This window comes from Callospermophilus lateralis, chromosome 4, assembly GCF_048772815.1.
Source record: "Callospermophilus lateralis isolate mCalLat2 chromosome 4, mCalLat2.hap1, whole genome shotgun sequence".
Lineage (NCBI taxonomy): Eukaryota > Metazoa > Chordata > Mammalia > Rodentia > Sciuridae > Callospermophilus > Callospermophilus lateralis.
In genome coordinates, this window is record NC_135308.1 from 52864454 (window position 1) to 52887185 (window position 22732).

General features: G+C 41.6%; 1 protein-coding gene across 5 annotated transcripts in view; it reads right to left on the reverse strand.

Annotated features, from left to right (window-relative positions):
- Tacc1 (transforming acidic coiled-coil containing protein 1) overlaps positions 1-9756 on the reverse strand; it is a 114710-nt gene extending 104954 nt beyond the window's left edge. For 4 of the 5 annotated variants that reach the window (XM_076853833.1, XM_076853830.1, XM_076853828.1 and 1 more), the window contains exon 1: positions 9518-9756. The gene's annotated coding sequence lies outside the window, so the exon portion shown is untranslated. The remainder of the gene's footprint in view (positions 1-9517) is intronic. The other variant, XM_076853841.1, reaches the window with a different exon arrangement.
- Between the last annotated feature and the right edge of the window lie 12976 nt (positions 9757-22732).

The following is a 22732-nucleotide window of genomic DNA, read 5'->3' on the forward strand; positions in this document are numbered from 1 at the left end:
CTTTGTTGACAGTCAGGGCTCTATTCAGACATCATGACTTCAGGGAGAGTTTTTCTAACTACCCAGTCTGAAGCAGCACCTCCCAATCCCATACACATTCCTTCTCATCTTGTCTTGGTTCCTTCCAAAATTATTTTGCTTTTGTGTATTGTCTCTTAACCACCTCCGTCCATTAGACTCAGTACCACATGGTGTCATCCACAGTTACTTCTCAATGCCTAGACAAGTATCTGGAAATACAGTGAGCATTCAAAAAATTTGTTGGATGAATAAATTAAAAAATAGGTCTAAATCCTTTACATATGATAGTCATTCAAACATACAAATTTGCACTCCTTCTAGTTTTCTTTAGGCAAAACATCTCTACCGGGCATGGTGGCATATGCCTGTAATCCCAGCTGCTAGGAAGGCTAAGGCAGAAGGATCAGCAGCCTCAGCAAAAGCAAGGTGCTAAGCAACTCAGTGAGACCCTGTCTCTAAATAAAATATAAAATAGGGCTGGGGATGTGCCCCCTCCCCACAAAAAAAAAGTCTCTAGATTCTTCAGCATTCCTCTTGACATAGTTGCCTTGTACTTAATTATGATATAGAAGTAGTAATAATAATTTTGTTGAGGGTGGGGATGTGGCTCAAACAGTAGCGCACTCATGCGTGCAGCCAGGGTTCGATCCTCAGCACCACATACAAACAAAAACAAAGATATTGTGTCCACCAAAAACTAAAAAATAAATATTAAAATTCCCTCTCTCTCTCTCTCTCTCTCTCTCTCTCTCTTTTTAAAAAAATAATAATTTTATTGATTTATCACTTTACTTTGTGCCATGCACTGTGAAGGACTTTTAAAAGAGTTTCTTTTTTAATCCTCATCAAAAAAGTATGCTCCACAAGTCAATACTACTGAAGATCTCTGGAATGTCATTATCCCTCTTAAAGAGTGGCTCCAGATCTGGACTCCGCTGTCTGGATGTGATCTGGATGGCCTGACCGTTGTCTTCTCTGATGTATTCTATCAAAATCACTTATGTGGAGGAGTGGGTTGACTTAAGCAATGAACTTACTGTTTGTCCTCTACCAGTGAGCATCACATTGGTCTGGAACAAGATTGGTGCTATGGCAGAATATAATTCCATTTCCTCACCACGGGCACCATTTAGTACTGCTGGCTTGTTTTCACAGCATGACTTTCTCAATGAAGGAAGCTTGGTGTTAGTCTATATTTTGGCACAGTCATCCATCTCATTGTGGACTGGCACTTTGAGTAGCACTGATCTCAGCCAAAATTCTCAACATGATTTTTTAAAAATATATTCTTTTTATTTGTAGATGAACACAATACCTTTATTTTATTTATCTATTTTTTTTATGTGGTGCTAAGGATCAATCCCAGTTCCTCATGCATGCTAGGAAGCACTCTACCACTGAGCTACAACCACAGTCCTCTCAGCATGATTTTTTTTTATTCATGTTGTAACACAGGCTCAACACCTAGTATATTACTACTGCCTACCAACTTCCAGTAAGAGGACCTATTTGGGATCTAAATCTTACAAAGAATACTCAAAGATGGCCCAGGAGAGCAGTTGGTGACAAGTCATGAGAGGAAGGCATAGTGGAAAATCCTTAAGATTGGTTCCCAAGATTTCTGTCTTTATCCTGGGCCTATCACTAACCTGCTGTGAGTAAGAAAATTTCCATTTCTGGGCCTCATCTATAAGAAAGGGTGACAGAGCTACCTGATTTCTAAGGGCCTTCCAGGTTTTATGGTGTAAGATTCAACTCTTTGAGTCAAAGGATTTCCGTACTCTAAATGTCCCTAGACTGGACCTTCCACCGTTTTCATGCCCCATCATAGCCCACCATCTTGACTGCCACAGTGCTTTGCCTGGGGACAAATTAGCTGGCTTCAGAAGGGGAATATCACAATGATATCCAGTGGCCAGGCCCCAAGATAAAAGAATTAATCTAGGGGCTGAAAGTCTTCCCCAAAGATGGACCGATACTTTTGTCAAGCCTAATGATATCAATACACAAATTCCATTAGAATTGTTCTGAAGGAATTCCATGTTTTTTTCATACTCTGTCATAGGCCAAATAATAACCTCCAGGATGTCAATTCTTAATTCCTAGAACATGTAAATGTTACATATTTGGAACAACATCATCTTATTTGCACATGTGGTACCCTATTTGCTAATGTGATTAAATTAAGGATTTTGAGATGTGGAGATTATCCTAGATGATCTGGGTGGGCCTTAAATACCATCAGAAGTATCTTTATAAAACGGAAACAGGAGAAATTTCCACATACAGAAATAGATGGCAAAATGACAGCAGTACTAGATTTTGAAGTGATGTCGTCACAAGTCAAGGAATGCTGGAAGCCACCAGAAGCTGAAAGAGGGTAGGGACAAAGAACAGATTATCTCCCAGGGCATCTGGAGGGAGCACATCCCTGCCAATGCCAATCAAGCCCAGTGAGGCTGACTTGGATTTCTGGACTCCAGAGCTTTGAGAGAATAAGTTTGTTGCTTTAAGCCACCAAGTTTGTGGTCATTTGTAACAGTAGCCATAGGAAACTAATATAGTCTGCTCCTTTCAGTTATATTTTCCTTTCATACAGATTGGTATGATTTAGATCCTCAATATTTTCCTTTCATACAGATTGGTATGATTTAGATCCTTGCCTAAAGGTTCATGTGCTAAAGGCTTGGGCCCCAGCCTGTGGTGCTGTTGGCAAGTGATGGAACCTTTAGGAGATGGGGCTTGATGGGGGAAGTTAGGTCATTGGGGCTGTGCCCTTAAAGGGAACATTGAGCCCTTGGCTCCCTCCTCCCTCTTTCTGCTTTCTGGCCACCATGAGGTGAACAGCTTTGCTTCACCAAGGCCTCCAGTTATGATGTTCTGCCTCAAAGGTCCCAAAACAACAGAGCTCACCAACCATGGACTGAAACCTCTGAAACCTTGAGCCAAAATAAATCTTCCTCCATCAGGTGCAGTGGTACTTACCTGTAATCCTAATCCCACAACTCACGAGGCTGAGGCAGGAGGATCACAAGTTCAAGGCCAGCTTTAGCAACTTAGAGAGACCTTGTCTTAAAATAAATAAAATAAAATAAAAAGGGTTGGGATTATAGTTAAGTGGTAAAGCACCCCTGGGTTCAATTGTCAATACTGCAGAGGTAAAACAAAAAGCAATTTCCTCCTTTAAGTTGATTTATCTCAGATATTTGTTCCAGCAGAGAAAGCTGACGGACACAGTTTCTCTTTTTCTAATGAACAAAGGATGCCGGTGAATAAAAAAATTTCAATCTGAAAATAAAAGAGCTGTTTACAGAAGTCCGAGTAGAGTTTGGAAGACCACAAAAGATAACCGAGTACCCCTGGACTGTCTGTACAGAGGAGAAGACCCTGCTACCACCCTTAGCTCAAGGTCAGGAGGAAAGAGCTGAATGGAGAGCTGGCTGGCTGCCTGATCAAGCTATGGCTTCAGTCAGAGAACACACCCTGACCGTGGTGACCCAGCAGGAAAGGAGCAAGGGAAATGCCTACCTTCCTACCACCACTCCCTTCCTCTGACTCCCTGCAGGTGTCTTCCATTTGGGTGAATTTAAGTAGAAACCAAATACAAGGGAGTCATTAAGGCCAGAGCAGTGGAGGCTAGAGAGTGGATTTATAAGAGCAAATGGAAACACCTAGTAGGCATGTAACTTTAATCCCTTCTCAAGACTATCCACCCAGATCAATTTAGTTTTGTGAACTAGAGGGGTCCCTGGACTCTGGCCATGTGGCCTTGGGAAAATCACTGTCTCTCTAGGCCTCCTTCTCTTCAGCTGTGAAAGGCAGGGTTTAAAATAGAGTCTCTAAGATCCCCCTTAGCTCTGGTGGGCGTGATTCTGGAAGCAGATTGAATGCCTTACCAGGCTAGGCTAATGTGCCTTGAGTCCTGACAGCTGTTTATTTACTAAAGTGCATGCAGGCCTTTCTTTCCATGACGTACACATCTCAGCATCTGTTCAAGCACATGCAGTGCATGCTGGGTACTGAGCCACTCGAGTAGGCTGTGCTCCCATGCAGCATGCAGACATATCACAGGCATGCTGGAAAAGGAAGCATTAGACCAGAAACCCACACTGGGTTCTGGAGGACCAACTCAAAAGCCCAAGAGGCTGGCAGTAAGGCAAGCCACTTACCCATCGGCTGGGTTGGCAATTGGTGGGCATGCCTGCTGTTCCTTAAGACCAGGGAGGCCTCAGCAGCTGGCTGCAGCCGAATAGCCCTCAGGCTGGTCAGCAAGTCCACTGGCAAGCCCAGAAAGCCCAGCAAAGGGTTGACTGCCAGCAACCATGCAGATGGTAATAATTAGCCAGAAAAATCAAGCTATGGAAAGTTCCAAGGGTCCAGGAAAGTCCTACATTACACAAAGAACATACTGAGCCCTCCCTTACTGCCTTGGGGCATTTTGTTCTGTATTTTGTCTGCTTTTTCAACTCTTCCTGTCTGCTTGGGTCTCTCTGGAACCTCTTTTAAAAAATAGAGGGTGAGGGTAAAGAATAAAGCATCCTCATTGCTGCTCTAGGGCTGAAACTGCAGAAGGCATAGAAGCCTCCCCCCGCCCTACCGTGCCCATCCCCATGTATCTTGGGTGGTCTGGCATAAACAACAGATTCCCTCCCTTTCTCCCACCCTACTCCTAGTCATTAAACTAGGACACTCCGTAATTACTGATGGGCCCCAAATGAGCCCTGGTTTATAGTGTGTGATTTGGAGGAGAGAGTAAGACCTAAGGAGGACCTATATTCCAAATCCTTAAAAACTGTCCCAAAACTGCTAATGATTGCCAAATTCCATGGTCATCTTGTTCCCAGCAAAACAATCTGATCCTTGTTATACACACACCCACACTTGGGTGGTATGTGCTTAAGGTTTGTCCAGTGAATTAAGGGCCTGCAAGCCTTACAGAGCTAAGGAAGTGAGGGGAGTCTGAATGTGAAAGGCTGAGAAGGTGAATGGGAGAGAGGCTATTGGGAAAGATGAAGGCTCTGGACATCAAGGAATAATATTATGCCCTTCATACAGTTGCCTAGAGCTGTCCCTATTGAGCTGGTGCTATAAATATTCTGAAAATTCAGGTAAGCAGAATCACTAGTGACTAACACACCAAAAGTCTATGACCTGGACTTTTAAAGCTCCTCTCAGGTGGGAGGTTGCCTTTCCAGCCCAGATAACAACCATGAAGTGTGGTTACAGGCTGCCTCAGAAGTCTTCTTACTCCAAACACTCTTGCTGCCCACTATCACAGTGGAACCTAAAAGTCTCCCATTAGATCCCACACCAGTACATGAATTTGTTTTTTTTACAGCAGTCCGTCCTTATCCAAGGATTCTCTTTCCGGGGTTTCAGTTACCTACAATCAACCATGATTGGAATGCATTAAGTAGAAATTTTCAGAAATAAAAAATGTAGAAGTTTTAAACTGCACATGGTTCTGAATAACATGATGAAATCTCACACTATCCTCTTGTCCCTCCTAGGATGTGAATCATGCCTTTGACCAGTGTATTCATGCTGTATAGGCTACCTGCACGTTAGTCACTTAGTAGCAGACTCAGTTATCAGAAAGTTGCAGTATCACAGTACCTGTGTACTAGTAACCCTTCTTTTACGTAAAGGCCCCAAGGCAAAAGAGTAGAGATGCTGGCAATTTGAATATGCCAAACAGAAGCACAAAGAGCTTCTTTTAAGTGAAAAGTTGAAAGCTCTTTATAAGGAGAAACTGCCCGGCCATTTTGTTGTTGTTGTTGTTATTGTTTTTGCTTAGGGCATCTACCTGTGCATCTCCTGTCAGGTGCCCTGGGCATCTTCCAACCCCTGCTCTACAAAATGCCTAAGAGGATTTCACTCAGATTTAGTGTTTTGAGAGTTACCATTCCACTACTCTTTCCATTCACTTCCACATTAGGTCTGTCTGTCTGTCTATTCTTTTATTTTTCCTTTTTTTTTTTTTTTTTGTAAGGGGGATTGAGCCTAGAGATGCTTTACTACTGAGCTACATCCCTAGTCCTTTTTATTTTCTTATTTTGAGACAGAATTTCTCTAAGTTACTAAGGATCTTGCTCAATTGCTGAGGCTGGCCCTGAACCTGTCATTCTCCTGCCTCAGCCTGCCAAGTTCCTGGGATTATAGGTGTGCACCACCATGCCCAGTCCATATTCAATATTCCTTAAACAGGTATAAATGGTTTAAATCAGGGAGAATTAGATTTACTAGAATTTGAATGTCATACTTAAGCATCCATACCCCCCATTAGGCATTCCCCTGAGTTAGAATCCTAACTCTAGCACTTATCATCTGGCTGACTTTTTCATGTTATTTTTCTTCTCTAAACCTTGCTATCCTCATTTTTAAACTAGGGAAAATAACAGTACTCACCTGACAGGCAGTCATGAAGACTAGTCAAAGGGATAATACATAGGAGCACTTCCCACAATGCCTGGCTCAGAGTAAGTGTTCAGTAAATGTCAGTCATGGATTTATTTCTCACCTACTTGTATTTCCAGTAAAAGTTGGCAAGTGATGCATGTGAGTTTCAAGATCATTATAAATCTAATCCAGACTTGGGCTGTGCTCACAAATTTGTTCTTTGAAAAATGCACAAAATTCGTCTGTAAGTCGTGACCTCCCTTCTGTTTTTCTAAGATAAGCTACATATAGCTCTTAACGTTTATATCTCAGCTTGAAATTCTAAAGTCAATCTCTCAGAAATATAAGTGGTTCAGCCAATGGCATTTGGAAAAAAAAAGCACATTTTTTGTTTGTTTGTTTTTGTTATGTAATGGACCCAAGATGACCTAGCTAATGTGTGGCAGAGCCAGGATGTGCTCGCAGACAGTCTGGCTGCAGAGCCTAGCTCTCTTTCATTAAACTATACTATCCTGGGCTGTGTATGTAGCTCAGAGATAGAGCACTTGCTGAGCATGTGAAAGGCCCTGGGTTCAATTCCCCGCACCACAAATAAACAAATACAATAAAACTAAAGTTAAAAACTATACCATCTCATAGATAAATGAAGTTCATCAGGGGTACAGCATGGCTAAAAGTCATTACTCCACTTACTCACAGGAGCACTCTTCCTTCCATAGAACATTCTGTGCTGACCCTTTAACCCTGCTCCTCCCAGGCTATTTTCAGGGTCATCATTTGTCAAAATACAAAAGAACCATCATCACAGCATATCATTGCTGCTGTCAAACAGGGCTGCAAAAAAAAATATTCAAGGCATTGTGGCTAGAATCGGGGATGGGTTCCAAACTCACCATCACCATTAACTGGCAGGATGCCCATGGGCCAGTCACTTAAGTTCCTCTCCTCTAGATTCCTTATCAGTGGAGTGGGGATCATGCCTCCTTGAGCTTTTGTGAAGATTATTTGAGCTGCTCAACATAATGTCTGGCTCAATGAATAAGCAGTTATCATTAAGGAAGATCAATAATAAGCTATTATGACTATTGATTACATAGTCCATAACTGGGAGCAGAATTGAGATGGCCACCTTCAGAGAAGACTGAGAGAGGAGCCAGGTTGTAAAATAAGCTCTGCAGGGTGCTGCTCCTTGTATGTCCCTATAAAGAGGAGAGGGTGCTTGAGATAGAAGAGTTCACTCCCTGAGTCTGGCTGGCATGCAGCCTCCAGTGGGCTCCCCACAGCAGGACATGATCATTACAGGAGGCAAATGGGAGGACCAAGTGAGCTTAGACAGGGAAGCTAGAAATCCCACTGCCATAAGCAGTCATTTTCAGTCTAGGCAAAGCACTACTTGTCAGCAGTTCTGCACATTATTTCAGAAAACTTTGTTTCAACTGGAAAAGTTGGTCTTTACCTGACCTACAAGTCAGGTATGGATGGAGCTACTCCATTGGAAGTAGAAAAGGAGATACCTGGAGCACCTACATGATGCTGGTCTCCATGTTGAAGTCCTCAGCAAAGGAGGCCCAGCATCCCCTCCAAAGAGCAATGGTGTTCTAACATAGCAGTTGGGAAATGTATGTAAGAGGTGAACCCTGCCCTTCTTGAGACAGGCTGGCAGCTGAACACCAGGCACAAATCCTAACAGGCACTATGGGCACTTCCTACCAAACTTTGAGACTTCTCAGTTTGGAAGGGATCCCTCAACAGTTATACTGCCCAGTGAAGAGCACGTTTGCACTGTTCACCTTCTTCAATAAAACAGTCTTGAATTTTACCTCTCACAACACCTGGGTGAAGTGGCATTATTATTAGCCCATTTCCTAGATGAGGAAATTGAAGCAGAAGGCAATTAACTATCCAAAGTCATCCAGTTAGATAATGCTGAAACTCAAATTCAAACCTGGTCTTCCTGATTTCTGAGCAGAGCAGCCTAGATTTGAGACCCACACTGCTCGGTCCCTCCTCTGTCTCTTACTAGTTGTGTCTCCAGCCTCAATTTCTTCATCTGTAAAATGGGAATGATGATGACAATACTTACCACCCTTAGAATAGTGCTTGGTGCAGGGCAAGTGCTCAGTTATCATTAAGGAAGATCAATAATAGTTGCTACCTCAAGATACCAACCAGTAGGCAGTGACAGTTTTGTTCAGTTCTCGCCCTCATTTAGTCAAGAGAACAGTGCATGACAATACGTGACTGAGGAGCAAATTGTGTAGAACAGAGAGTAAAAGCCATAGATGTTCAGAGAAAAGGCATTTAAAATGCCTCATTTATAACTGCTTTATAAGTTTTTGAGTACTCCTTGTGCAGAAGCCATGCTGAGTTCTCTGATCCCATCCAATGTCAGCACATGTACTGCCAAAGCTAGCTTTTCAGCCACTGGCTGCTGGGAACATGTCCCTAACGAAGACAGAGGCCACGTGTGGGCTTCTGAGTAGACCAGTTAGCTCTGACACACACACACACACACACACACACACACACACACCTATTTCAGACAGCATCTGAGTTCTGTCTAGAACTACAGCTCTGGTGCTCGAAGGCTCTGACCTAAGGCTTGTGCCACATCCCCACACCTGGAGAAACAACTCCAGGCATGTGTCCCATGATGGTGGGTGGGAGGCAGGAGACAGCATCATGGGCCAGAAGACAGCATCCAGGTCCTAGGAAACAACCAGGCCTTCACCTCAGTCATTGCTCTCTGAATCTTTTCAGAGCTGAAGGTATTTATGAATGCTCCTCGACATTCCAGGGGCTCAGAAAAGAAACAGAGACATCAGGGAATTCATATCAATTTCCCAGGATTCTGCCGTTAACACTTCCCACACCCAACAAAATGTGTGCTTTCCGGGAGGCAGTAATTAAAGTTCAATTTGGAAAGAGAAAGGGAGAAGGGATGACGGATCTCACTCCAGATTCCCCTCATCCACCCACCACCATGCACACCCCCTGCATAAGAAAACACCCCAGCCCAAAGCTGAAAGGATCGGTGCCTCGTTTAGCTCAATAAATGTGAAATGACGGCAAGAATGTGCAGTGCCCCGGTTCCTACCTCTTCAGCGGGGTCCCCTTGCACCACCTGCTAGGGCTGATCCATCCCCTCTCCTTGGGAAGCCGAGCCGCGGATCAGGGAGGAGTTCCGCGGAAGGAAGGGCAGGGCAGGGTCTCCCCACCCGAGCACTGGGGCAGAGGGACAAGGATGTTTTCTAACTCCTGCTGGAACTTCCAGAGGCAGAACAGGAAATGTCCACTGGGGCCGGGATCTCAAGTGAGAAATCGGTCGGGTCTCCTTTGCTGGGAAGTTCCTGAGCGCTCTCCACGGGGCCCTGTCTGGAATTTAAAGCTCCCTCTGACTTCCGGTGCCTTCCCCCCTGACACTTTCCTCCAGGACATTTTTTTTCTTCTTCTTCTTCTCTGAATGGAACGTCAGCTTCGTTTCCTGGCATGCTGGAAACATTTCCTTCTGCCTAAACTTGGTTCAGGAACACTCTCCCCTTGAGAGAGAATTTCTCGTGTTACAAAGTTCAATTTAAAAAAAAAAAAAAAGTGAGCTATTTGCTTTGCCAACTTTTGCACTGGGAACATCATTGATGGATTTTTTTTTTCCTGCCCTGATCCTCTCGATTTCAAGAAACACACACACACACACACACCTCCATCTTACTAACTCTTTACTTTTTTTCTTAACTGCCTCCCTCCCCCGTGGAAAAACAACAGTACCTGGTACATGGTTCCAGTAAAGATGTCCTTCATCTGTGGGCTCCTAGGCTACTAACCAAGTCAGCCTTCTTCATGCTGATGTGTCGCTGGCTGTGCAGAGTGCGGTGTGTGGTGAAGGAGAGAGAGGGTAATCATGGTCTTCAAGGACCTCTCTTGGTTCTAGGTCTTTTGATGATGGTCACACAGGAATTGTCTACCTTTCCCAAATGATGTCCCATTCCATTACAAACTACCTCCTCTGCTCCCCAGGGATGATGGATATGTATGGGACTGAGAAGTCCCATCAGAATATTTAGTTGTTGATAATCGCCCAGAGGGTGGCAGGTCTGTGAATTACTAAATGCCACCACAAATTGGGAACCTTTATAGTACTTGTTGACCCCTGCAATAAAACTCAGTACTTCTCACAGTGCTAATTGGGGATTTGTTCACAGACAGGAAATGAGAAGGTCTCCTCTGCTCTCTGTATTAAAAGAAGATAGAGGGGCTGGGGTTGTGTCTCAGTGGTAGAGCGCTCGCCTAGCATGTGTGAGGCACTGGGTTTGATCCTCAGCACTACAAAAAAATAAATAAAATAAAGATAGTGTGTCCATCTACAACTAAAAATTTTAAAAAGAAGGTAGAGAATAAACAAACTATTAGTGCACGCAAGATGTAAGGGGGAAAAGTGTGTATGTGTGTGTGTGTGTGTGTGTGTGAGAGTGTGGGTTTTATTTTTTTTTTCAATTAACCAGGTTATAAAAATTCTTTTTTTAATTAGTTGTTGATGGACCTTTATTTTATTTATTTGTATGTTGTGCTAAGAATCGAACCCAGTGCCTCATGCATGATAGGCAAGCCCGCTACCACTGAACCACAACCCCCCAAAATTCTTTAAACAACTTTTTAACTGTAATGCCTGTAATCCCAACTATTAGGCAAGAGAATCACAAATTCAAAGCCAGCCTGGGCAATTTAGTGAGACCCTGTCTCAAAATAAAAAAAATTAAAAGGGCTCAGTGGTAGAGTCAGGGGCAGAGCAATCCTAGGAACCATAAAAAAATTGTTTGACTGACATATAAAACCATAAAAATAGTACACATTAAAGAGGTGTCATGATGTTTCAAAGCATGCATACAGTGTGTGATGTTTAAATCAGGTAAAGCATATCTACCTCCTCAAATGTTTGTCATTTCTCTATGGTGAAAACATTCAAAAACCTTTCTTCTAGCTTTTTGAAGTGTCAGTATTATTGTTGTCTGTAGTCACTCTACCATGCAACAGTACACCAGATTGCTCCTATCTCTCAGTACCCATTGATGGACCTTGTCCCACCTCTCCCTCTCCACTACTCTCCCCAACCTCTGGTAATACTCTCAACTTCTGTGAGAACAACTTTTTCAGATTTCACAAATTAATGAGATCAAGTGTATTCGTCTCTCTGTGAGGTTAGAAAGTTTCAAATGCTTTAGAAGTGCCCTTCATTTACAGAAATTATACCACATTCATGATAGACTATGGCTAGCCATTTCTAGATTGTTGAGTTGGTGTTCTGATTACATACTATCTTTATCTAGTCAGTAAGCAAAACTGACAGAGGTGATGTATTTCTGTTCTAGCTTGAGTTTTATGCCTGAACTTGAAAGTAATTGAAATGCGTTCATATTCTGGAAGTCACAGGTTCAGTCATTTCAAACTTGTGTTAATGTGGAGAGAATACTAATCAACAATCTTTAATCCATCTTTAAAAGTACTTAATTAGTTGTCTATTTTATATTCTAACATATTTAAACACAATAGTGAAATATAGAAATATCTCATTTGTTCTTCATCCTCAAATGAGCTCAAGAGCCACACTCTGAAAAGAGGTGGACAAAGGCAATCTATTTGATATCTGAACAGTTGACAAACCAAATTCTGAAAAGATTGATGCCGAAACTCTATCGTTGGTAGAGGGGGCTGGGGTTGTGGCTTAGCGGTAGAGCAGTCACCTAGCACATGTGAGGTGCTGGGTTCGATCCTTAGCACCACATAAAAATAAATAAATAAATAAACAAAATAAAGGTATTATGTCTAACTACAACTAAATATATATCATTGGTAGAGCATTTGTTCAGTATTCGTGATTTGCTCTGGGACAATCCCCAGTACCTAAATAAATAAATTGTGCTCCCATTTAAGAGCAAAAGTCTAATTCCATAGGCTTGAAGAACATACAGTTCAGTTGGTACAGCTCTCCAGAGATATCGATATGATGGGAGATATCGATATGATGGTGTTGCCAAACAGAATTAGTGGGGTGGCACTTCCAGTTCCCACCCCAAGATTGAGATTCACCTGACTGGCCACCTTTTTTCAATTATTAAACTTGTTGCTTTGATATCATGAATATAGACACAGGGATAATGATCTCACATTGGACAGTAAAAGACAGAAATGAAGATAAGATGAAAACCCAGGCTTTTCAAGGTCAAAGTTAAACAATATTCCATATGATAATATATCTTGTATTAGTTTGTGGATGAGGAACCACACTGAATTTACCTAGCTATGTAGTATTGTTGAATGCCTACTTTGTGTGCCAGGTCTGTTGGAGGCTTTCTCAGATAGAAAACAATTTTTAACACCACAACTCCATAAGGTGTTACTGCTCTCATTTTATAAAAGAGAAGTTGGAGTTCTGAGAAGTATATTTTGCAAAGTTACTTGTCAGTATTAAGATTATTTGTGACCTGAGTCGTAATATTTTTTAATTAATGTTATTCCTGATGTCTGTTTAGTCCTTCAACTCCCTATGATGTTTCATGCCAGAATTGTAAATATCATCCATTCATTCAATCTAGTTAATAAATATTTAATGAACACCAGTGTGCATACCAGAGAGCCAGGAGATGAAGGGCTGCCCAAGGGATGTTTATAATCTAATCTTGCATGGAGAGAAATAAACATACCTGTGTCATTTAAATCAACAGTTCCACTTCTCTTGTTTATCCAAGAGAAACAAAAGCCTGTATGTGAATGTTCATAGCAGCATTATGTATAATAGCTGCTGGTAGAAACTACCCAAATGTTTATCAACTGAAGGTTAAATAAACAAAATGTGATATACCTATATAAAAGGATATTATAAAAAGAAACAAAGCACTTATATATGCTGCATCATAGATGAATTTTGAACTCATTATGCAAAGTGGAAAATGCAGTCATAAAAGGCCACATATTATGGTTTCATTTATATATAATGTCCAGAATGGGCAAATCTATGGGCACAAAAAGTAGATTAGTGGTTGCCAGGGGCTAAGACTGTGATGGAGTTGGGGTTTGGGGATTGATAGCTAAAGGATATAGGGTTTCCTTCAGGATGATAAAAATGTTCTGAAATTGTGGAAGAGCTTGTATAACTTTGTGAATATACAAAAAACATTGAACTATTTTGTGAACTTATGGTATGTGAATGATTTGTATGAATTACCTCTCACTAAAGCTGTTACAAAAACAGTACCTGAAAAAAAACCTCTATCTTATTTATTTTATAACCTGCCCCAACTTCCAAAGGGCCATATTTCATGTGCAATTTCCTGTTTCCTTGGTTAAATCATTTTGAGGGTTTATTTTGAAAAAGTAAAAACAATGTCCAAGGAAAGGAAAGACTATGTGGGAGGCTCACAGGGAGAACCATCTCTTATAAGAATAAATTATTCCATACATTATAGTTATCACATTATTTGAAGATATCCCTTTTTGGGAGAATGATTATTCCCAACCTCTTTCCATTCTTCTCTCTATAAAAACACATTTGGAAAAAATAATTTATAAGTATCACATACTGAGTTTCAGAAACTGAACAATTACTATATGTGTATTTATTTAGTGAATGATTTTTTGTGGTACTGGTAATTGAACCCAAGGCCTTGCACATGCTAGGCAAATGAACATCCCTAATCCTAATTAATGAATAAATGTTTGATTGCCTTAAATTAATGAAATAAATTCATGCTAATTTTTTTCATTTCTCAGAAATAAGCATACTTTTACTCAGGGATCTCACATCATGCAGGAGCTAAGTCTGGTAGGGAAAGAAAGGAAACAGTCCAGTAGGCAGTTTTATATTAGGACATGCAAGTTCAGTAAGGACCCAAGAACGGTGAGGAATGGCAAACCAGCTGCCACACCACTGTGGCAAACCAGCTGCAGAGCAGATATGTTAAGGAGACTTTTGAACTCAATGGGGAAATGCTGAAGGATTTGAAGCAAGAAGGGGTATGTTTTAGAAAGGGTATTCTGGCATTAGTGGGAATGATGGATCTAGTACTTTCCCTATAGAATTTCTAATAAGAGATTTCATTATTAGTATGGTTAATTTTATTATTGTTGTCAATATTTGAAGCATAGATTATGTGTAGAAATTAGCAGCTGTTTCCTAGCCCCAGAAATATCATTCACACAGTTACAGAAGGGAAAGAGCATACAGTCCATTACCAGAACTGTCAACTGCAGTTCTTGATGGAGGACAGGTGTCATTCTCAGAGATGTCCAGTAGATGGAGGCATTGCTGTTCCGAAAAACCTCTTTGCACAGGTCTTACTACTCCTTTCTGTATCTGGCAGCCAGCAAGTAATCCAGCATTATGTAGTACAAGACCATGAGCTTTGCATGGATATCTTGAGACATATCCATGTCCTAACTAGGATGTCTTCCCTCAGCAGAGTGACCTTGGGCACATGATTTCATCACTCTGAACCTCAGTGAACTCTTCTAAAATTCGGGGCTCTTACAGATCTACAATCCCTTAGCCACATTTCCAAACCTCTGCACTCTAAAAACCAGAAGAGAGGCATTTTGTAATTCACTTGGCAGTGGGACATGACCTGACTTGAAATTATGTATTATCCTATCCAGTGCAAATATTCCTATATTTAACTGCACTATGTTTCACAAGGTGCTCATCCAAGCCCGCTGGGGATTTGATATATTAAAAAAACAAAAACAAAAACAAAAAATAACCCTGAAGAACAACTGGCCTTTGGGTAAGAAATTGGTGGTGGTAAGCACTGAGTATAAAAAATATTTTGAGGATGAAAGATGACTTGAAGCTCCTAGCACCATGCCTGGCCTCTAGGACTTCTTTCCCCAACCTAGGCCAATCAGATTTAGAGTCTGACAAATCCGAAAAAGTCCAAAAGGGAGAAACAAAGCAAAGAATCCCTATCAATACACCCATCTCACGTCATTCTGCAACAAATCTGTATGAAGTACTTAGTACATACAGATATTTTGTGATTAATATGCTGATAGTCTCCTGCAGAGTCTGTGCCTTCTCACTGACTGCAGCAGATGCTGCTAAGAAGAAAGAGGAAAGTTCTATTCATACACAGTCCACACTGTGTCTCCCTTTTCCACGTATTCCTACACTTTTAATAGTATCCTTGATTCTCATTCTGGAGACTTCATCTATTTAAAACTTCTGCCCTGGGGCAGGGATGGCTGATGGAGGCAGCGGGAAAGTGTGATTTGGAGGTGGCTCGTGCGTAGGCATTTCTTGAACCTATGGAGTCAATAGGATGATGGCCTGGGAATCTCACTCTGTCGCCAGTTTGATGTCTGCTCTAGATTCTCTGTCAGTTTACTGGAGATAGCTGGGTCTGGCTCTGCCCACTTTCCCCTCGGGTTTTTCCAATCTCCCTCCGCCCCCGCCCCCTCCGCCCCCAAGCTCCAGTCATGCCAAGTTCCTTTGACTCTTCAAATGTGCCAAATTCTGCCTGCCTTCTTTCCCTTAGCACATGCTGTTCCCTTTTGCTGAAATTGCTTTCACCACCTGCTTCTTCTTACATGTTTAATTCCTGTTAATCCCCCTGTTTACCCTGTGGCTTGGTTGCTCTAGATGCCTTCTTGACCCCTTCCTTTCCTGTAAGTGTTGAGTCATCTCACGTGACCCTGTGCACACTGCCATCCCAGCACCAAACATACTGTGCTGGAATTGTCAGTGTTTCTGCCCCACCCACCAGGCAAGTGATGACTTTAAACTGGGAACTTCTTGAGGACACAAGCTACCCTTTACATCCTTAGCACCATCACAAAGTAGGCATTTAATAAATGTTGGTAGATTGAAAGAATCATGGCAGAGGTTGATACTATTATATTTAATGAAAGAGCTTTGAGTTCTTGGGAGGCATGGTAAGATTCTACATAGCAGAAAAATGACCTAAATCTGTAAGAAGAAATCTGAGAACTATTCTAATGTCAAGTTCTTACCCTCTACAACTTCATCCCTGGGTCAGAGGCTGCATTTGTGGGAAGTAATTCTTTGCAATTCTCAAAGCCTGAGTTTCGCTCACATCCATCACTACATAGCTGTGTGATCCACTGTCACAACTCAGTTTAACCCCCACACTTCTCATCAGGGCAACAAAGAATCAGAGCAGCTGATCTCTAATATTCTAGTATTCTGTGACTTTATTTTGAGTGCATAAATCTGTGAGTCCACAGAATACATGATGACATCTAACCCAACTGACTAATTCTAAAAATAGTTTGTATGTGTCAAAGTGCATTGGAGTGTGCACAAAGACACAGATCATAGATAATGGTATAATGATGTCAGCAGCGTGGGTGGTGGCCAACTGGAGGATTGTCAGGCAAACACTTCTACCTTAACAGATTGACTCCTTTTCTGTCTTCAAGAACTCTGAAAATTCGTGTTCTTCTGGGTCACATTTTGTTACCTTACAATCATAGAATTTCAAGGCTAGAAAGAAACTTAGCAGGAAATGCCTCAGTTATTCTGTGAAAACCTTTCAGTGACAGTTGACAGGCTACTAGAATGGAACAGGCCCTGACTGGCACATGGGTGATAAGCGCCAGTGAGACCTGCAAGCTGTTGATAGGATGTAGAAAGTACAATAGGAAAATGTCTCCTACCTTGTTAGTTTCTTCTCTAGCCATTATCAGCAACTCCCATACTTCTGCAAAAGCAGAATTCCTGTTCCAAGTGCAGACGTCTTCCTATCTATGGTTCCACATACATGGATTCAAACAACCACAGATAGAATATATTCAAAAAATTTGCAATTGTACTAACATGTACAGACTTTTTTTTGTGTTTCATTATTTCTTAAACAATGCTGTATAATAACTATTTCCATGGCATTTACGTGGTATTAGATATTTTAGGTAACCTAGAAATGATTAAAGTATGTGGGAGGATGTACATAGATAATATAAGCACTACACCATTTTATTTTATTTAAAAAAAAAATTTTGTTGTAGTTGGACACAGTACCTTAATTTATTTATTTATTTATCTTATGTGGTGCTGAGGACCAAACCCAGTGCCTTGCATGTGCTAGGCGAGCACTCTACCGCTGAGCCACAATCCCAACCCATTACACCATTTTATATGAGGGACTTGAGCAGCTGCAGATTTTGGTATCTGCAGGGGATCCCAGAAGCAATCCACCACCAATACCAAGGGACAACTATACAAGGTGTTTTTTTCTGTACTTCCCCATTCCTCTCTCTAGGCTTCCCCCGACCATTCATGCAGCTGCACAAATGAATGACCTAAAACCATTCTCTCCTTTCCCGTCATCAACACTCAGTCAGTAAATGCTGTCAATTCTTTTTCAAATGTATTCCCAATTTGATCACATCTCACCACCTTCATTGCTGAAATGCAAGTGAAGGTCATTGTCACCTCTTCAGAACTAATACAACAGTCTCTGAATCAAGCCCCTATCTCTAGTTCCCTTAGATAGCATTCTCTATGCAGCATCCAGAACCTTGTTCTTCAGTTTAAACCCCAAAGGCTTCCCATTGCTGGTGCGGGAAGAGCCAAACTCTTTGTCATGTTCACAAGGCTCCTGCCCACTTCTCCAGCCTCACCTGCAAGGCTTTTGCTACTCCAGCCTTTCTGTTCTTCATACATGCCCAGGTTCTTCACGGGGTCTTTGAATGTATTATTGCCTCTTCCCCCAAATTTTCATACAGGTCCACCCTGAGCTCCGCAAGGGCCCAGGACATGCAGGCCTGTATACTGTATCTCCAAGTATCTGAAAGTTATGCATCACATTAAAAACAGTTACATAAAACATGTTCTATTCTCATACCATGACAAATCCCTCCTAATGATAAATTTGAAAAATATGTATAAACCTATAGTTTTATGACTATAAGTTAGCAAAACAGAGAGGTCAATTTAATTATTTCTATGTATAATTGAGTGTTCTTTTTTCATTAGTGATATTTAAATAATAAAATGCAGATATACATTACTCATAACCTATCACATGTTGATTATACAAAGTTTATTTTTTGCTTTCTTTTAAGTGAAGTCTTACAAATAATTGTGTTCTATTGAGATTAATGATAGGAAAGATTTTTAAAATATTTTTGTCCTCATAGTGTATAAAAATTGGATATTGTCATTAAAAATATAACAGAAAGTAATTATTAAAAGATTAGAAATTGGATATAGCAGTGCATACCTATAATCCTAGGTACTTGGGAGGTTGAGGCAGGAGTTCAAGGCCAGCCTAGACAACTTAGTAAGACCCTGTCTCAAAATGAAATTAAAAGGGCTGGGAAAGTAGTTCAGTGGAAGTGCATTTGCCTAACATGCATAAGACCCATGGTTCAATCCATAGTACTGAAAAAATAAATAAGTAAGTAAATAAATAATAGAAATTAAAATGTTTTGCACATAAGCTTTCAAAAAAGTTATTTTTTCAATATTCAAAATTATTTATGATTATACAAATGCACATTCACATTAGTAAATATGAAAATTTTAAATTAGAATTGTTTAAACTGAAAAACTTTTGGAAAATTTAGCTAAATTATATTGAATATTCTTTTGTTTTCTTTTTGTTTGGTTTGGAATATTAAATATTCCTTTGTTTCCTTTTTTGTTTTGCTGGGATTGAACCAAAGGACTCTTGCATGCTAAACACATGCTCTACCACTTAGCCAACAGCCCCGACCCCTTAAGTATTCTCCATTTTCATATTTGATATCCATCTGGTTGTGGAGGTAAAGAATTGGTATGCTTCAAGCATTTTACAACTAAACTAATATGCATACATGTTTAAGAGAAATATGAATTATTTAACATTGCAAAATGTTCCTCATACACCATGTGCACATGTTGTAAATACCGCTCTAATCCATTAGCATTTCCAGAACACAAAGAGAAAGAGAGAGAGAAAAAAGATGCTCAGAACTCTGGGAAACAATGATTAATGCAATCATCTATTGCATTAATGCTGTCTGAAAAGGATTGAACAATGTTATGGTTTAGATATGAGATGACCCCCAAAGCTGATGTGTGAGACAATGCAAAATTTTCAGAGGTAAAATTAGATTATGAGAGGTGTAACCTAATAGATGGATTAAGCCACTAACATGGATTAATTTGGTGGTAACAGTAGGTAGGTAGGGTATGGCTAGAGGAAGTAGGCCACTGGGGGTGTGCCTTCGGGTTTTATATTTTGTCCCTGATAAGTGGAACTTTGTCTGCTTTCTGGCTGTTAAAACCTGAGTTGCTTTCCTCTGACGAGCCCTTCCGCCATGATGTTCTGCTTCCCCTTAGTCCCAGAGCTATGGAGTTGGCCAACCATGGATTGAACCTCTGAAGACTTGAACCAAAATTAACTTTTTCTGCTCCTGTCAGGTCTTTTGGTCAGAGCAACAAAAAAAAAAAAAAAAAAAGCTGACTAAAACAAGCAAATTAATTAACTTGTCCTTTTTCTTATCTAAGCACTTCTTGCATGCTAATCCCATATATGTCTCTGACTTTGGTAGCATGAAAACCCATAACCTTGATAGTTTGGGGGCAAGCATGATGGAAAAGCATTTGCCTGGAGTCTGAACAGTGTTAACAAGGTGCCTGTGGGCCTCTAAATCCTACGGTCCAGGGGAGGACCCTCTTATTGCCTTGGCCAAGGGTAGCTCTGTTCATAAGGTCACTTCCTTCTTCTATGTCTTATAAGGACCTTCTCTTTGAAAGGCCTTGACTGTCTACCTAGAATGACTGAAAGTGGTGATCATCCCACACCATCATTCTATATTCTCTTGTCTTATATGCTTTTTTCCCCCCATAGCAATTAACCTCACTGGAAATTACACCATGCATTATTTGTTGACTATTATCTTTCTCTGCCCATCACAGACTTTGTCATGTACATAGGTTTTCAGTTACATTTGTCAACGATTGGACCACTCTCACTGTAGAACTTCAGAGGTGTGATAGTAACGTGATCTATTTACGTGATGTTTTTCATGCTTAGACAGTGCCTGCTCATCCACACCCTTGGTTTCTTCTCCACATACCACTAAAATGCAGAAGGGGCCTTCAGCGCCTATTGGCTCTGCCTTGAAACACAGCCCTGGTGAACAGGCCACACATTCCTTCCCCTAGAGGGCACTGGCTGCTCACACATGGACATTGGATGCACTTGTGAGAGTGTGGTGATGGGTATCTCTGTCTTCACCTAGATTTTAGGAAACCCTGGAGACATCCACACTAAGACTGGAATACCAGTTCCCTAGATCTTACTATCCCTGTTGTTTCTAGAAAATCTGGACTTCTTGCCTTTACCCTGACTACCTCCAAGTAGAAAGTTAGATTTAAAGCCAATGCAACTCTGTTCCTTCCTCCCTTAGAGACACCTCACCTCATTGCTAGTTTTCCCTCAATCTCGGCACTACTGACATTTTGGGCCTGAAACATTTTGGTGGTGTTGGGGTGTCCTGTGCATTATAACAGCATCCTCAACCTCTACACACTTAGTTGTCAGTAGTATTCAGCCCTCCCCTCTTCAGCTCAGACAACCAAACACTGGGGTGGGGGTTTGAGATGGGGGGGAGATGGTGATAAGGAGCAAAAATGTCCTTGTTTGAGAACCACTTCCTTGTTCGTTGTAAAAATGAAAAAACCAAAACTGCCCATGGAGGAGACGTCATGGAGTCCAGTAGTGAATTGTGTTCCAGGAGACCTCTGAAGGGTCTCCTGATCTCTGAAGGGATAGCAAATGTTTTCAGGAGTTCTCCGATTTCTTTGTAAACTTTTTTTCCAGGGACATATAATTTTTTTTATTATCATTTCCAAATGGTAATCGTTTGCAAATTAAGTGGTGTTTATCCTCCTGGCTATGAACTCTAAACGAGTGCAGGGGATTTTTTTTTTTTTTTTTCCAGGTCTGCACAGTTCTCAAGTCCCCGGGAGCCATTTATCTCCCTTTTATTGTTGTTGTTCCTCACTTGGCTTCCCCCTCCACCAGACAGGCTTAATAACTGGCAATCATCACATCGCAGGGCAAAGCGGTCGGCAGCCACCCCCGCATCAGGGGAATCAGACATTTCCCAGAGCTCCAACGCTCTGGAGCCATTGCTTCTTTTGTTTTCCCAGGCAGACTCCAGTGTTGTGTCTTGGCTATCCCTGAATGAAGAAAATCTTAAAACGTCGTCGTGTGGCTGCAAATGGTTTTGTATAAACTGGAAGGAACGGTAAACAGGAAGTCAACAGCAAAGGAGAAATAAAAGTGATCAGTCAATTAGGCTGTTAGAATGACTTAAACCCCAGCTCCCCAGGCATCTTGAGGGAAAGCTGGGCTGCATTAATCAAGGCCAGGCAGAACTGCAGGGAGGCCTGCAGGGAGCCAGCAGGGGTGTGAGTGCCAAACCTCTCTGAGAGCCAAAGATCTGCCAGGAGAGGCAGAACAATGTGGCCCACATGCATGCGTGGAAATCATCACAGCCAAGTTGCAGAATGTACATGACAGTCTTTTATCCTGCCCTGGAGCCGGATGAGAGGCTGCACCGTGAGGGAAGAGCAGTTACCCCGGCATTCCAGCCCCCCTCTTGGCTGCTCTCTACTCTGGACTCTCACATTCAGAGACATCCATAGTGTGTTTGAGACATCCAGGGCACTGAGATTCCCACTGTGCCTTGGTGCCAGCTTCTCAGGAACCTGCTGGTCCTCAGCCACCACCCAGCGCCTATGGTTTGCATGCCCTGAGCATCCAGCACTGCCCCTGCAGCACAGGACTCACTGCCACCCTGATCTAGACCCTGCTCCATCCTGCCCAGGAGTCTTTCCTGAAAAGAGCATCACAGAAAATTTGGGGAACAGGGATTGGGATTGTAGCTCAGTGGTAAAGAGTTTAGCATGTTCAAGGCCCTAGGATCCAACCCCAACACCAAAAACAAAAAAAAAAAAAGTTTGAAGGATAATGTAGTGACCTCTCTGATGTCATCTAAAAGAGAAGGAATGCCTCCCAAAACTGAGAGAGAAAAAGAGAAGGGAAGAGAGAGACACCAGTTCTCTTGGTGTCTCATTTCACAAGGAGGTCAGATTGTACAGCCAGAGAGTTTAAAAAAAGAAAAAGAAGAAAAGAAAGAAAAAAGAACATAGGAGATGGCAAACCAGTTTGAGGTCGGAAGGGCAGAAAAGCACATTTTTAGGCCAGTTACATAGGCAGGGTATGCAATATATAGAATATTGTGATTAGAAAGGGAATCTCCAGTCTCAATTCCTAATTTGCCACCAGTTGCACTGTAAGCCCACGCATGG